This window comes from Anthonomus grandis, chromosome 6, assembly GCF_022605725.1.
Source record: "Anthonomus grandis grandis chromosome 6, icAntGran1.3, whole genome shotgun sequence".
Taxonomy (NCBI): Eukaryota; Metazoa; Arthropoda; class Insecta; order Coleoptera; family Curculionidae; genus Anthonomus; species Anthonomus grandis.
In genome coordinates, this window is record NC_065551.1 from 27,735,913 (window position 1) to 27,751,491 (window position 15,579).

The 15,579-nt window shown below is 31.6% G+C and overlaps 1 long non-coding RNA gene across 1 annotated transcript; it reads left to right on the top strand.

Moving 5' to 3' along the window:
• Window positions 1-2,199: 2,199 nt before the first annotated feature.
• LOC126737585 (uncharacterized) lies at window positions 2,200-4,573 on the top strand. The gene is made up of 2 exons (XR_007661058.1): window positions 2,200-2,339; window positions 2,610-4,573. It is a non-coding gene; the product is annotated as an uncharacterized LOC126737585 (long non-coding RNA).
• Window positions 4,574-15,579: the final 11,006 nt, after the last annotated feature.

The window sequence follows — 15,579 nt, forward strand, 5'->3', positions numbered from 1 at the left end:
ATCAAATGCACTGAAAATTTGTATTTTCATTTTACGAATAAATGACAGGATTCCCACTAAAGAAATCCCCATTCTTTTGCGATACTTCCTTGGCTGAACTTCTATAGTGTGCTTTCAAAAGCGTCTTTAGCTATCATGAGCATATCCTAAAGAGATTTTAAGGACCTCGATTTACAACTTCATCAAAAAAGAATTTATTATAGATTTGAGTTAGCTGTAAATCAGTCTCAACTTCAAGTAATCTTAACTGTAAAAATATAAGAATAATAAACAAATTGATAAGATCAGAATAGTTTGACAAATATTAATTTAACAAATAAAAAACTTATTAAAGATGTCCTAAGGTCGTTTATGTACTGATGTATATATAACTCAATGGCCATTTATATATTAAGTAATGAATAAACTATTATGTATTAAATTATTGAGTACCTTGTGAAATATACCCGTTGACTCATATATTTTAGACTAAGCATATCTAGAAACCACTGTAGGAATTCCCTAATTGCAATTCAATATAAATTTGACCGTAAACTGCATTAAATTATAAATACGTGCCGTAAAAAATATCGTGGTACCTAAATGGCATAAGAATTTCGAAATCAGCTGAAAGGTATGAGCAGTTGCTGCATTAAGTGCAAAAGCCATTTAATCGGGTCGAAAAATTCAGTTGACAGCAACAAAAATTATTAGGTACCGCCTTACGTGCGTAAGTCTCGAATTGGTGTGGTAATGAATGCGGTTTTTGCAGATTAATGATACCAACCGGATACTTTGATATTCGTTTAAGTGTTTTCTAGGAAACAAAGGTGTGTGTACTTAGTAAGGTGTAAAAATGGTCGGTAAATGTAATTTAGGGAATTGTCTAATAGCTCTATGTTTGTTATAGCAATGATGCTAATTTTTGCATATCGCTACCTCTTTCTTTCATTGTTCTTAAAATTGTAACATAATAGTAATAGGTCCTTCAAAGGCATTTGTGAAAAATCTAAGTTAGTACATATTAGGATATGCAGTACTAGAAAAGTTATCATGTTCCAATTTGAGTTGTGAGTTATCCCTTTCTTTTACCATCAGAGCAACAATTTTCCCATAAAATCTTAGTTACTATAGTTACTAATGTGTAATACAACTTTCCATATTAATTTTAAACTTGAAAAAAAATGAAAATGGAAATCATAATTGATGTATATGCTAGTCACTGATGTTACAGTGAACGTCATCTAATGCTGGCGTAGGTATATTTGAAATACTACCGGATATCTTTTGGATATGTCACGGTTTCTTAAGTATCCTGTTTCCATTAGTAGACCATTTCTCATGTTTTCGCTAATGGATATATTATATGATATCGAAATGATATGATATCGTTTTAGCTGCGATTGAAAAAATGAGAACAAATTGTTTATATAAATACTATATATTATATCCGGATGAATTCGAAACTATTATTAGGCATTTATGATCATGCAAATCAAGAAGAAGAATAAGAAGAAGTTTCTAGGCAAAGTCATAGCTTACACCTGTCTGCTGATTGCAAAGCAGTACTATAACGGCCTGTTATACTACAGACCTTTCAAAGGTGGATTACTAATTCCGTATCTATCGAAATACTGTCTTTTAGTAAAAAAGTCTTTGCTATACACAGAATAATAATTATTCTAATCTTCGTGGAGAACAGGACTTGATAGATAGATCTTTTGATAGAACCGACAGTCTGCAACTGTCTTCTAGGCTGAAGTATTTCAGAAGAATTTCATGAGGTGTATGTACTCTCTCATCATATTTTTTTATTAAAGAAGTCTATTTTGAAAGTGGAATCAATGATTACTAAGGAAAATACTTTCTTAGAAGGAAGTATTAGTTGCTGATCATACTTGGATCCTTAGCTCTACCTCTAAGGGCCTGCTCTTTAATTAGGTTTTTTAACTATTCGTAGAATTATGTAAGCTTATCTTCCAACTAACCACTTCAATGTACTGGGCACCATTAAACAATTACATAAATTTTTCGTTAAACTTAATAAATTTCTATTACGTCTTAATGTGGCCACTATAAATCTCTTCCAATCCACATTCACCCCTGAAGCATTATAATTTCCTAGAATAGTTCCTAGTTCTCATTCTTATAAGTATTTTTGGCATGCTTTTCTAATGTAGCTTTATTACCAGTATATTAACATAGAGGAGAGTGGGGCAAGTGAATCATAGGGAGCAAGTGCGTTTCTAGAAATATGTCGAGCAACCGGCATCATAGCACGACAATGATCAGTGTAGTGTACATGTCTATTAGCGCGTATTGTGTCCTTAAGCATTTAGCTGAAAATTACTAAAATTAAGGTAAATATTAACATTTTTTTAATATTTTAAGCGAAATCAATAAGGATTTTCCCCAATTTAAAGGCATTTTCTTAATATTGTATGAAGTGCATACCATAACCTTATATTTGCTTAATACCGCGTTATGCTTAAAATGTTGCCACATTTATCTGTCTCTTCAAGATTTAAATTTTTATATTTTAAGAACGATTGGGGTAAGTGAATCAGGCATGACTCACTTGCCCCACTGTAGTATAAAAAGTTCTTATAAATATATTTTATATATTGCAGAGGAAAAATGGTGCGTAACTACGTGCGCAAAAACCCAAAAAGGATCATCCTCAGAAGATGCCATTCGTGGTACCTTAGAAGCGATTCAAAATAAAGAGATGTCAATTAAAAAAGCTAGTGCGGTTGTTAGTATTCCGAGAACTATACAATCACGATTAAAGCGTCGACAGCTCACTCCACTTATAAACCACGGCAGGTTGAAACCCGTATTCACTGAAAAAATGGAAAATGAATTATGTGAACACATAATTTTGTTGGAAAAACTGTTTTGTGGACTTTCGACCACAGATCTTTGAAGGATTGCATTTCAATTTACTGAAGCCAATCAAATAAGTCATCCTTTTAATAAAGAACTGGGTGAGCTCATTTTTAAATCGTCAGAAAATCCTCTCCATTCGAAGATCTGAAAAAACCAGCATTGCAAGAGTAACAGGATTTTCCAATTCTAGGGTTAATGATTTTTTTCAAAACTTAAAAAAGGCCCTTAGACAAGTTTAATTTTTCGCCGCATCGGATTTTTAACTGCGATGAGACGGGGATTACCTGCGTTCAAAAACCGGGAAAAATTTTAGCTGAAAAGGGAAGAAAGCAAGTGGGAAGATTAACTTCTTTAGAGAGAGGAAAAAACACAACTTTATTAGCTTGTGTCAGCGCTACAGGTACGTTTATTCCACCATTTATGGTCTTCCCTCGTGTTCGAATGAATCCTGGTTTTTTGAGCGGTTCGTTTCCTGGAGCAGTAGGATCTCCTGCTCCATCAGGCTGGATGGATGCTGACCTATTTATCAAATTTTTAAATTATTTTATAGGCTGCACCAAAACAACAACAGATTGTCCAAGTCTACTTATACTAGATGGACATTCAAGTCATAAGTCCATTAATTTAGTAAACCTGGCTAGAAAATCAGGAGTTTCTATTATAACCTTACCTCCTCACACATCAAATAAGTTGCAACCGCTAGACGTAAGTGTCTTTGGACCATTTAAAACCTATCTGGCAGGAGAAATGGATCACTGGCTTACAAATCATCCAGGCTCTAGGATCACAGAATATGATATGGCTCCTATTATTAAAAATGTGCTTATTAAGGCTTTTACACTAATAAATATTATTAAGGGTTTTGAAAAAACAGGAATCTACCCATATAATCCATATGTGTTTCAAGACAGTGACTTTGCGCCAGCCGTAAACATTCTTCAAAAGGAATGTAGGACAGAAAACATTAATCCCGTCGAGGGTCCCGTAATAAGTGATGAAGTCTTGTTGAGAAAAGATGATATCCAGAGTACTTCTAAATAATTAGTAAACAATTTTGAACAAGAGCAACCATCATGTAGTTATGTTTCAGTTTCAACTTTAAGCCCAGTTCCATAACCCTCTCAAAAGAATGAAAATGCCAAATCCAAATTTAGGCGCATAGAAGGATCTAAAATAATAACCAGTTCTCCTTACAAAGATCAATTGGAAGAAAAATTAAAACCAGTGAAAGCTAAGCAAGCAAAAAAGAAACTAGACGACAAAGCTAGTAATGGATAAAAATTAAAAGAAGGAATTTCTAAGCAAAAGAAGCAAAGTCAAGAGCAGAAGAGGAACAACACAACACAAAAACAATGCCGGACGAAGAGAAAAACACATTAAGCATTTACTATTATGAGACCTACGAAGAGACACTTGTTCTGAAGAATGGATAATGTGCATGCAATGTGGTGCCTGGTTACATGAGGATTGTTCCGATAATGAGCCAAGTACTAATAATTATGTTTGTAACAATTATCGTTGATTAATTAGCATTCGGACTCACTTGCCTCAGGTGGGTGACTCACTTACTCCTATAACTTGGGGCAAGAGAGTCATTTTTCTTTTTTTGTTTTAAGTTTGATATTTTTCCAAAGAGTTAATGTTTAGTTTATTTTTAAGGTTATGTTAGAATGTTTGAAACCGATTAAACTCGTGTTACAAACGATGAAAATTTTTTTATTTCTAAAACTTAGTAAGGTATATGCCGCAGAGCCTTAAGGTGTCTCACTTGCCCCATCCTCCCTTAATATTTTTATCAATCAAGGTTTGTTGCAGTAGGGCAAGTTAAGTATAAGAAATATAGCTTTAACGTTTAAGTATCTTTTTATGTAACATAATTTCTGAATGAATTCTGAAAAAAATTCGAACCATCAATTTGATAAACCTAATCCGACTAAAATTTAGATCTGAGAGATCGCTAATACGCGGCTGTTCGATGTAGGTCTACTCGTTAGCGATTAAAATATCTACTAGTAGTATCAAATCACTCGCAGTATCAATAGTAGGAGTAATCACAAATATTACATTGCTCTTTTAGGGACAGTGGTTGTCCAGTTTTGATTATACGTGAAATAAAACAGTATAAATGATATTTTTGCTTATTTTCCATATTGAAAAGGAGTTATGCAACTTCTGTATGAGATACCATAAAAAAACCTCATACAAGAATTTTTCAGTTTTTGGATAGAATTAGATACTGCACTAGTAATTGCATTATTATAATTAATTATATTATTATTATATTAATGCGTTACATAAGAAGTATTTAGTTTTGATTGCAATGTGACGCTTCAGATTATGCAGACCCCTCAGATTATGCTCATCTTTTAATTTATATGAGCTAAGAAGTTTAAGCTGCGATCAACAATTAATCTTAAATTTTTGGCTTTATCCACTACTAGTATATTTGTTTTTTGGATTTTTAGAGTATAGCTATTCCTTGCTACTTCGCACTGAATTTGTTTGGATCCTAAGAAAAGGGCACATGATTTATTACGATTAAGTTTTACATTGTGATTTAGAAATGTTATCCAGACCATTATTAAAGTGTGTCCGGGCAAGAGGTAAGGAAATGAGATCAAATGCCGTATACATCTGTGAATCATCAACAAACTGCTCAAGATTTGTATAAGTCAATTTTGTTTCCATATCTACATACAGGAAATATAGTAAAGGTTTTAGACTAGAGTCTTGTGATACTCATAAATGTACATAGTTCGATTTTGAAATTAAGTGTTGATTTTTAATTAAGACACTATAGAATTTATCAGAAAGATATGACCTAATAAATTTAGCAAATTGTCTGAAAAACAAATAGTTGTACTGAACTATTTACGACAACCGGACTGACAGCTTGGAATGAAATTATGAAAATCGCAAAATTCTATTATCTAATTATAAAATGGAAGGTCATTAAATCTGGTTCATTTCAGCGTTAAATTATAGTCCTTAAAGACCCTAAAAAAAGATAAAACTTTAAAAAAATCCCTTTCAACACAATACTTATGGCAGACGTCCACGTGAAGATATCGACTTTCCAAAAAAAATAAAAATTAAACCGCATCAACAACAATCGTAAATCGCCTTTAGTAGGTCAATTTTCGCAGACGATATTCAGGGAAGTGAAGCCAGAAAAATATATTATTATACGATCAAGACCGTCTGACTTGGCGATAAACCCACACGCAAAACCCAAATAAGAAGATAAAAAGTGAAATGATACACGCGGTTACGTCTCGCCGGGTTCTTACTCAATATATATTAGGTAAGAAGGTACCATGCCCAAAATTCCAATAGTCAGTAATTGGACCATGTAATATTGAAATGAGTGTCAATAAGTTATTATAATCGACAGGGCAGATAATCAAGGAAATCTAATTTATTAAACTGTAGTGAGAGCTATATTTTTAGTAACTAAAAAAGAACTTATCTTAAAAATTCAAGCTGAAATGAGAGAGATCATTTTCAAAACTGTAACGGATAAATTTCATAAAAAATAACTATATTGGTCATATAAACTTAATGAATAATTCATACATATTTTTTTAATGTTTAAATAGCGTAATATATCTTAATAAATATATATAGATAAATAACCTAATTAAATAAACTTTTATCATTGATATGGTTATATTATTTTAAGAGACGCTAATTAGCAACTTTAATTTACAAAAAAAAAATCATTTATCGGATCATTATGATTAGTTATTCTGACATGATCCAAATACCTATTTGCAAATTAAAATTTGGATCAGGAGTAATTTATTTAAAGAAATCATCTTACTGTAATCTTTCTTAATTTTACCAAAGTGGCTTTAAGTCACATTCAAATTGAAGTAAGCAGTAATATATATTTAAATAAGTATTCGGTAATTTAATTTTTGATGCCAAAGTAAGTTTTAAAAGTAACCTTTGGATGATGCTTTTTATGTACATTTTACGTAGTATATTAACGAGTATTTTTATTACATTTTAATAGGATAATATATTGTAATGAATACAGGTGTAAAACACCTCATTAAATAAATAAATTCATTTGATATGGTTTTTTTTATATATAAGCTATTCCAAAGTAGAGCAAAATTTATTGTATATTATTATTATAAAACACACTCATTAGCGAATTTAAATTTCAAATAATTTTGTTTGCGGGTAATATGATTAATTATTCTGACATGATCCAAATAGCAATTTACAAGAAATTAATTACAAATTAAAGTTTTAAACAGGATTCATTAAGAAAACAATACTGTAATCTTTCTTAATTCAATCAAAGGCCCTAGCTATACGTCCAAGATGGTTTTGGATTTTTTTATATAAAAATTTCTTTTGTCCCTTACATTTATATGAAAAATAATCAAAAATTAAGTTCTTATGGTGTTATAATCGATATATTGCAATTTCGAGTATTTGCTTCTGAAGTTGGGTTTAAAAACAAAAAGTTTATTGCTTACGTATCATAATTCGTGACAAAATTGTATCCATCTTTGATCATTTTTACTTTCATGTACTACTATACAAATTATAGTTGTTTATTTCTTTATCAAACTAACTGACACTACCTGAAAGTGACGCATTCTCATTAATGCATCTAAAATAGTAATATATTTAGGTAGTAGACAGAGGATCTTCAGACTTTCTGCATGTAACATCATGATGCAATACTGGCAGGCCTGAAGAGGATCTAGTAGAAGGTCGAAAAATTGCTTAGCAAATATTACGTTCCCTATTTGCTGTTTTTTACCCACTTTACGAGTACGGTACCATTTTACCATTTGATGTAAATTACAATAACAGCGCTACATAATTAATTCATCTGCCACTCATAAAGCAACGTTTATAAATTAAAATTAATTTCCAAATAAAATTATCGAATTAAAAATAGTACAGAATTTAAATAAATAAAACTGATTATTTTGTGAAACTAAATTAATTTAACGGATCAAAAAATCGTTACTTGTAACCCAATTCATACACTTACACAATATTCTTACTTTTGGATAAATTTATAAAATTTTGTTAACCTTTAAAACTATACCCTTTCAATTAAATTTTACTTCTTATTTACGCAAACGTCATTACTTTAATAGTCTAGGCGTATGCTCGTATGCAGTGATTATTGAAAATACCTTCTAATAAAAGTTAAAATGCAAAATAAAAGCAAATGTCCGATAAAATATTAGAAATACGATTATTACATTGACATATCTGGGTGATCTGATCTAGTGAGACAAGCGTTTAAAACACTTCGGTTACATAACGCGGATTTTACTAAATTATTTTGAACCAGTTTTTATCGCGGGCACTTTCTTGTTATCCAAACGCACATTATTTTATTATTATTATAATTATTATCTTTCTAAGAAGCATTAGTATGGGTTATAAAAGTAAAATTAGGACACATAAGTAATTTAGAACGTGGGCAAAGCAACTGACTTAATGAGATACATTATTCGTCTAAGAATTAACCCTGATAATATAGGTACCGTAGAAAAAACTGAGTAGTTGGTGGTGGAACCTACCTTCAAGCTGAATAATTATCATCTTACGTTGTCAATTTTATGAATACTCAATTAACGAACTATAAATAAATTTAAGCTTATTTTTTTTTGAAAATAATACCACAATCTTAGATACTGAGCAATTTTCTTGTATTTGATTTAGGTAAGATTCCTCTGATACAAATGTCCCCATAGCGTTTATTTAAAAAATTACTAAATTGTTGACGGTTTTGGCTCTTACTTCATGTAAATTTAAGTAATTTTTTAAGACTTCCTCAAAAACCTTTTGAAGTTTTCAGGTTTTAACTATTTGTTTGATAACAAATCAAACAAATAGCGGTCAAAATTTTCCAAAGCAAAAAATTGCATAAAAACTGATCAAAAGTTGACAGAGCCAAAACAGCGTCAAAGATTCAATTCAATTTAACATGTCTTTATTCCGGTAACAATAGAATGCACCATTATTGCCTACGAAGGCGAATATTAGCTAAAGCTACACTTAAACTCTTAACCTTCTAAAATAGTGACAAAGTACACTTAACAGTAACAAGAAGAGATAAAATATAAAATATTTTAATGACATTATATGTTCACCTATATGATTCCACCAGAAAGAAAAATGCTTAAAGTTTCTTTTAAAAATATGAAAACAGTAAACAGAGTAAACACAAACGTAAAGGCATTAAAAAGGCGGACAGCATTAAGCATTTATGAATAAGATCTTATAAGAAGGGCCGTTGAGTGAAGTGACATAGTTGTATACATATTGGACTATTTTTAGTAAAATGTCCTTATAATAAAGCAGAAATTTATATACATAGGGTTCATAGATACTTTAACCATTTCAAGAAATGAATTGATCCAGAAATATGATCAAACTTTCTTAAGTCAAAAATAAATTTACAGCAGTTCTGCACGCACTGCAAGCGATATTATCCCTGCTGATCTATACATGAAAAATATACTACCAAATAATAATTGAGAGAAGAAACACGAACAAAAGAACAACTTAAGAAAAAAATAAGATGATTTCAATTGAATGATGCTAGTAATCTCCAGATTATTGCAATATAAATGAAAACCCAAAATCTATAGTGCCATAGTAAGAAAACTAAAAGAGAGCCACAGCAGATCAGTTAAAGAAAACTTAACAAAAATCGTGACTCAAAAGCTCTACCACCTAATCTGGGTGCAATCGATTAATGATATTGATTAATTTTTATAAAGATATTTTTATATGATCGGTACGTTTACGAAGACAAAGAAGACATCGTGCGAAAAATGCTTTTAAGTGAATTGAGATTTAAAACAGCTAAACGGATTGCAAAAAGACTCAGAAGAACATATGAAGGGTTAGGGGAAAAAAGCAGGTAAGTCAATTTTTTTGATATATTTAGATATTGGGAGCATTCAGTTCAGCATTAGCGTAAGTATCTTTAGAAATACTTAAACTGGATAAAAAGCAGGCTAGTCAACCGATATACGGCTTCAAAGTTTTACTATAAGAGAAAAAAAGCAAATAAGTCAAGCGAAAAGAGGAAAAAACCAGGCAAGTCCAGTAATTATTATAAAAACGCCGCCGCCTCCATTGCCACCTGGCACGGTTCCTGCTACCGCATTATTAGTGTGTCAATAGCGTTTAAAGCCGTTAGATTGCTTTTCGTTTACTATTGTTTCGTTAGTTTTGTATCATCTGTTTAGCTTTGTATTTGTGACTATACCGTAATATCAAGCTCGGACGAATGTGATAAACTTCATAGTGAGCCAAAAAAAAGGAAGAAAACTGGTCGGATGTCTGATGTAAATAAAAAATTAAGACTTGCGACACATGAAGCTGGTCCCCCTTGCCATTGCAAACGATTTAAGTGTTATGACTTAGTCTCTGAACATAACAGAAAAGAGATATTACGCTACTTTAACCAGTTACAATCCTACGATGAACAAAATATGTACCTGGCTGGGTTAGTTACTGTAGGACACGAGGCACAGAGACGACCTCGAAAGGAAGAAGAGGAGGCGATGTTGCGTGATGCTAGTTTTTCGTATAGAGTTCGAGTCACCGACGAGGCGGGAAATAAATATAATCCTGTATGTGCAAAGGCATGTGTGTTTTGCTCATTACATGGCATTAGCAAAAATAAGATTTACTATGTGCAGAAAATTTTAAAATCAATGGGTTGTGCACCTAAGGATAGAAAGGGTAGGTAAGCATTCTAAGGAACACAAACAGCTAAATAGGGTCACTGCAGCTCTGGTTGAGAACCATATCAAAAGTTCTAAAAGTCGCCAGAGTCATTATAGCCTTAAAGATTCAGGTAAAACTTATTTGCCAGAAAGTCTAAACATAAAAAAGGTATAAGCTATTCAAAGAATTACACCCTGCAGCAGTGGTATCTTACGATACTTACCCGATGATTTTCAACACGAAATTTAATATTTCTTTTGGGTATCCCCGCACAGACACTTTGCAACTTGTGATGAATATACAGCAAAAGTTAAAGCTTTATCTGCGGAAACTGATAAACAACAAATTCAACAGCTAACAACAAATAATATTCTTCATAAGAAGAAGGCGGAATGTTTTTACAACCATAAGAAGAAAGCCAAATTCCAGGCAAGAAAAAATAAAAAGAAAGAAGCTATTTGCATAGATTTCGCTAAAAATGTCTCCCTGCCGCAGATAGCTACCAACGATGTATATTATAAACGTCAACTTTCTATGTATTCCTATGTCCACGTTCTTGCAACTGGTGAGTCCTTTTTTTACGTGTACGATGAAAGTGTTGCCAAAAAAGGACCGAACGAAGTGGTCTCATTCCTTTTTTATTTTATTATGAACTATTTGGATGACGAAGTTCAGGAATTGGAAATTTTCTGTGATTCTGCAGGAGGGCAGAACAAAAATTACATGATACTTAGATTCATTCATTACTTAACGAACAATCGCATCCGTGGCCTCACAGATATTAAAATTAGATTTCCTATACGTGGACACTCATACTTGGAGTGCGATAAAAATGTTGGTCTATGGAACATAAAAGCACCAATGGAAATACGAAAAGATTTTGAAGAAATGGTGAACTGACTGCTGCTTCCATTCTCTGGGAAAAATTTCCATTTTTGCCATAGTAAGAAAACCATATTTTTATTAATTAAACAAGCTTAAAATTTTATTTTTTTCAGCTTACTGCCTCTGTTTGTCCTTCAGCGACGCAATAAAGACTGCGTCTTCCTAATCACGATCGAAACCATCCCCTTTTACTGTGGTCAGTGTTACTAAAATAATTGTATTGGATTGGAAGACAATGTTGCTATCAAAGTATGCCAGATAAATAAGTATTACTTAGATTTAACAAAATCTTTTTTTAGGCCTCCTGCCAGTTTCCAGAGCCAAATTCAACGATTTTCAAAGTTTAATGAAGTTTTGTAGCCCCTCTGCTGTCAAGTTCTTTCTGAATCTACCTCATGACCACTTTAATGCAAGTTAAAATATTATTTACTACAATCACATTACATTGATGTGGTTTTTTTTCAGCTCTGGATCAATCTGGATACAACCGACATCATGGAAACTTGCTTTTTATGTTCTTAGAACATAATACTGTAGTTATTTTTATAAACAGTCTTTTGATAAGCTCTCATACTAATTTTGTACCATTTTTAACATTAAATTGTGTTTTTCTCAGTTTCGTGAACAATTAACTTACATGCTTTTTTACCCTGACCCTTCATATATGAAGAGAAATAACATCTACTGAGTAACTAGCTAGAAAAGAGCAACCGCTAGTTCACTTGCCTTTGAGAAGAAATATTTTTTGAAAACTAGAAATAAATCATTGATTTCCTATTTTGCAAATATTTATATTAGAAATTGCAACTTATGCAACCGCTTTTTAATTTTCATGAGATCTCAGAGATCAATATTAGACCCATCTTTTTCCTAATAAATATAAATAACTTGACATACTTTTATAGTAAGGTTACGGCTACATATCAGTGTGCTACACAAATCTTCCTCCATTTTTATTCTCGATTTTATTTATTAATATTTCTATGAGTATTAATAGCAAATCTTTTGCAAATAATATGAACACCTTCGTACTGTAAAATGTTCTCAGGACTGCATGTTTCCACAAAATATAAAAGTTTATAAAACGTTTAACTCCACTGAAAATCTGTCCCTCGTGATTTTGGGATTACTGCTAAAGATTGCGAAATGACTTACCTTATGTATACCTATAATTAGGATTGATTCTTGTAAAAAAATAGCTAGCGGTTTTCTTATTTACCGATGATATTGAGATCCTGGTAGCTCATTCATCTGCTTTTTTATCAGTAACTATTACTTCGTATATCAATATCCAGAAAAGAAGTGAGTTCAATGCTTCTTATACTTTATTTTATGTTGGTTGGTGCAATATTTTTTCCATATTGCGGATATTTCTCGTAGTATTATGTTTCTTAGGTTTCACAGGAAGGTTAAAGCACTATTCAGCGCTAATGGTGATTCTACCAAGTATGGTCATATCATATAATACGATCTAGAGGACGCTTCATTATCAAGTGGAACAATTTTGTCTAATCATGACTATTGTTTGCTTCTTTACTGTAGTTTTATGATTGATGATGTATATTTGGAGAATCTAGTTAGCAGCTATTAGGATTTCAATATCTGGCAAACAGAAGTTATGCACTAAGGGACTCTAAAGAGGAATAAAAGACACAAGCATCTTTTTAAAACAACAGTGATGAAAAATCTTGACAAAATCGACGAGTCTGGACTAAGTTAAGGAGCACGATTATTTCCTGGTTAATATTCAGACAAACGAAAAAGGAAAACACGCTGCTTACCTGCTGTATATAATTGTTCCTATAAAACCTTCGAGCAAAAGGTGACCATTTATTTTGTAGATGTTTGTATGATTTTATCTTGGAAAAAAACTACCTAAATCCATAATATCCAATATTTCCAAACAATTTTTTTCTTCCGCCCGGACTACTCGGTACTATCTCTTTAAGGAAAAATTTAGTGGGCGGCCTTTTACGATTTGCAGATCTTAATACCATTATGGTGTCGATTAGTTGCTGATAAATGGTAACGCGAAACTGGGTTATATTTTGCAATGGTGTTTATCTTGTTTATTTTTTTTAATTAATTTTAGTTTTAAGCTAATGGGGTGGGGCCGGCAAGTTGTCTAATTAAAAAATAAAAATATCATTAAGGGGATTTACCATTTTTAATGATGCCTTATATTCATTAGTTTCAGATAGACTAGTAATTTTTTATGTATGCACGTTTCGCTCTCAAGAGGATGTAAATTAACGTAATTAAAATTTTTAACAGATATTCACGGTATTTCTTTGTAGTATAAATAACATGGTCATACACATAATAGTCATAAGCATAAATTGTTCTAATATAAAAGATAATAGATGTTCACGCCCTCTTTGTAAAATTCTATTGTTTGAACCAACCTACATTATTTAAAGATCAAGTGGCTTCTGTGATACACCCGAAAATTTGCAACAGTATTCATCATCAAGGAAATTGTTTTCGTTACGTAATACTTAAATTAATAAATATTAAAATTTTTTAGTGTAAAATACAGTGAGCTAATAAAATTTCATTTTTTTTTCATAAGCGTTTAATATTCGTACACTTCAAATTTTTCTGTTTTCTCTTCTCGGCTACTATTTTATGCATCATTCCTTTTCTCTTTCTTTCTTCGACTTTTTTTCATTTCTACCTTTCGCTTTGTTCTCTTACATTTTCTAATTTATGTTTTCAATATTCTTCACTTGTTTCTATTTCTCTTATTTTTTAATCATATTTTTCTACACTATGTTTTTTTAACATTTTAACTTTGGCTTTTCAGCATCTCTTCTTTCTCCTTCTAAATCTTTTCATTTAAACCTCAATATTTCTTTTATTTTTTGCAATAACGCTCTTAAAGATCTCATAATGAGTTGAACGAATTATTTGAAGTTTAGTATCAGCAATTTAATGGCAAATCAAAATCACTAATTTAATAGAAACTAAAGTTGGCCAATATCATCGAATCTCTTTTTTAAAAAACTCATCATTTATATTTATTTCACTCAGAAAGGTTTTTAAGTCTCAACCCTACTGATTTATTTTTATAGTGTTTTTCTTTATATCCTATTTCTCTCGTCTTTTTTCGTTTCTACTCTACTTTCAGTTTTGTTCTTCTCTTACTTCTACCACAAAATATTTTTCTTTTTTTTAAGCTCTCTTATTGATCGGCTCTCTTTTTGTGAATCATTAAATAATTCTTTTCTATGGCCTTCCTCCCCTGATAAAAAATGAATAATAAATAAACCAATTTTTAAGAGGTGCCCAATTTCGTGGCCCAATTGGTAAATATCCACTACTACAAATATTTCTTTTGTAGGTTAGTTTCTTCTTCTATTAACTTTTTCAACCCCAAACCATGTTTTTCTTTTGAGTTCTTCATTTATTTTCACCCCAAAGAACATTTTGCCAGAAGACACTTAGTGGAACGTTCTGGTACTACTCCATACTTAATCATAAGAACCTGCTTTGTATGCAGGCAGGTTTGTAAAATTTTAAAATTATTGGTACAGAAAACAACACATAAAAGTAATGAAGAAGAGTAAAAAAAATAGACACAGATAAAAAAAAAGACTAGGGAAGAATAAAAACACAAAGAAAAAGAAGCAGCGGAGTGATGCGCAAATATAGAAATACTGCAAGTCAGATATAACAGCTATAATCTACAGAAAAAATAAAAGTGGTTACTGGAATGTTTAAAAAGCGCTATGAAGATCACAGACACAAATGGAAACATTATTATGGACAAACATGATCCGAAAAACAGGTAGAAGTCATCATTAGAAAAGCGTTTTGAGGATCAATGTACTTATTGTCGGAAGAAGCTACAGGCTTAACCATACTAATCCAGGAGGTAGAAATAGCAATAAGACAAATAAAATAGCAAAAAAGAAATCAGACAACATAGAGGCTGAATTTCTGAAGCTGGATAATGAAGGAATAGACTGGATTACCGACATTTTTAACAGAATCTATAGCTTTGGAAATTTCTGAAAAATGGCTGCAATCAGAATTTATAGCGTTGCCCAAGGCACCTGGAGCAAAGAGGTGCAAGGAATACTGGATCCAGTTTAATAT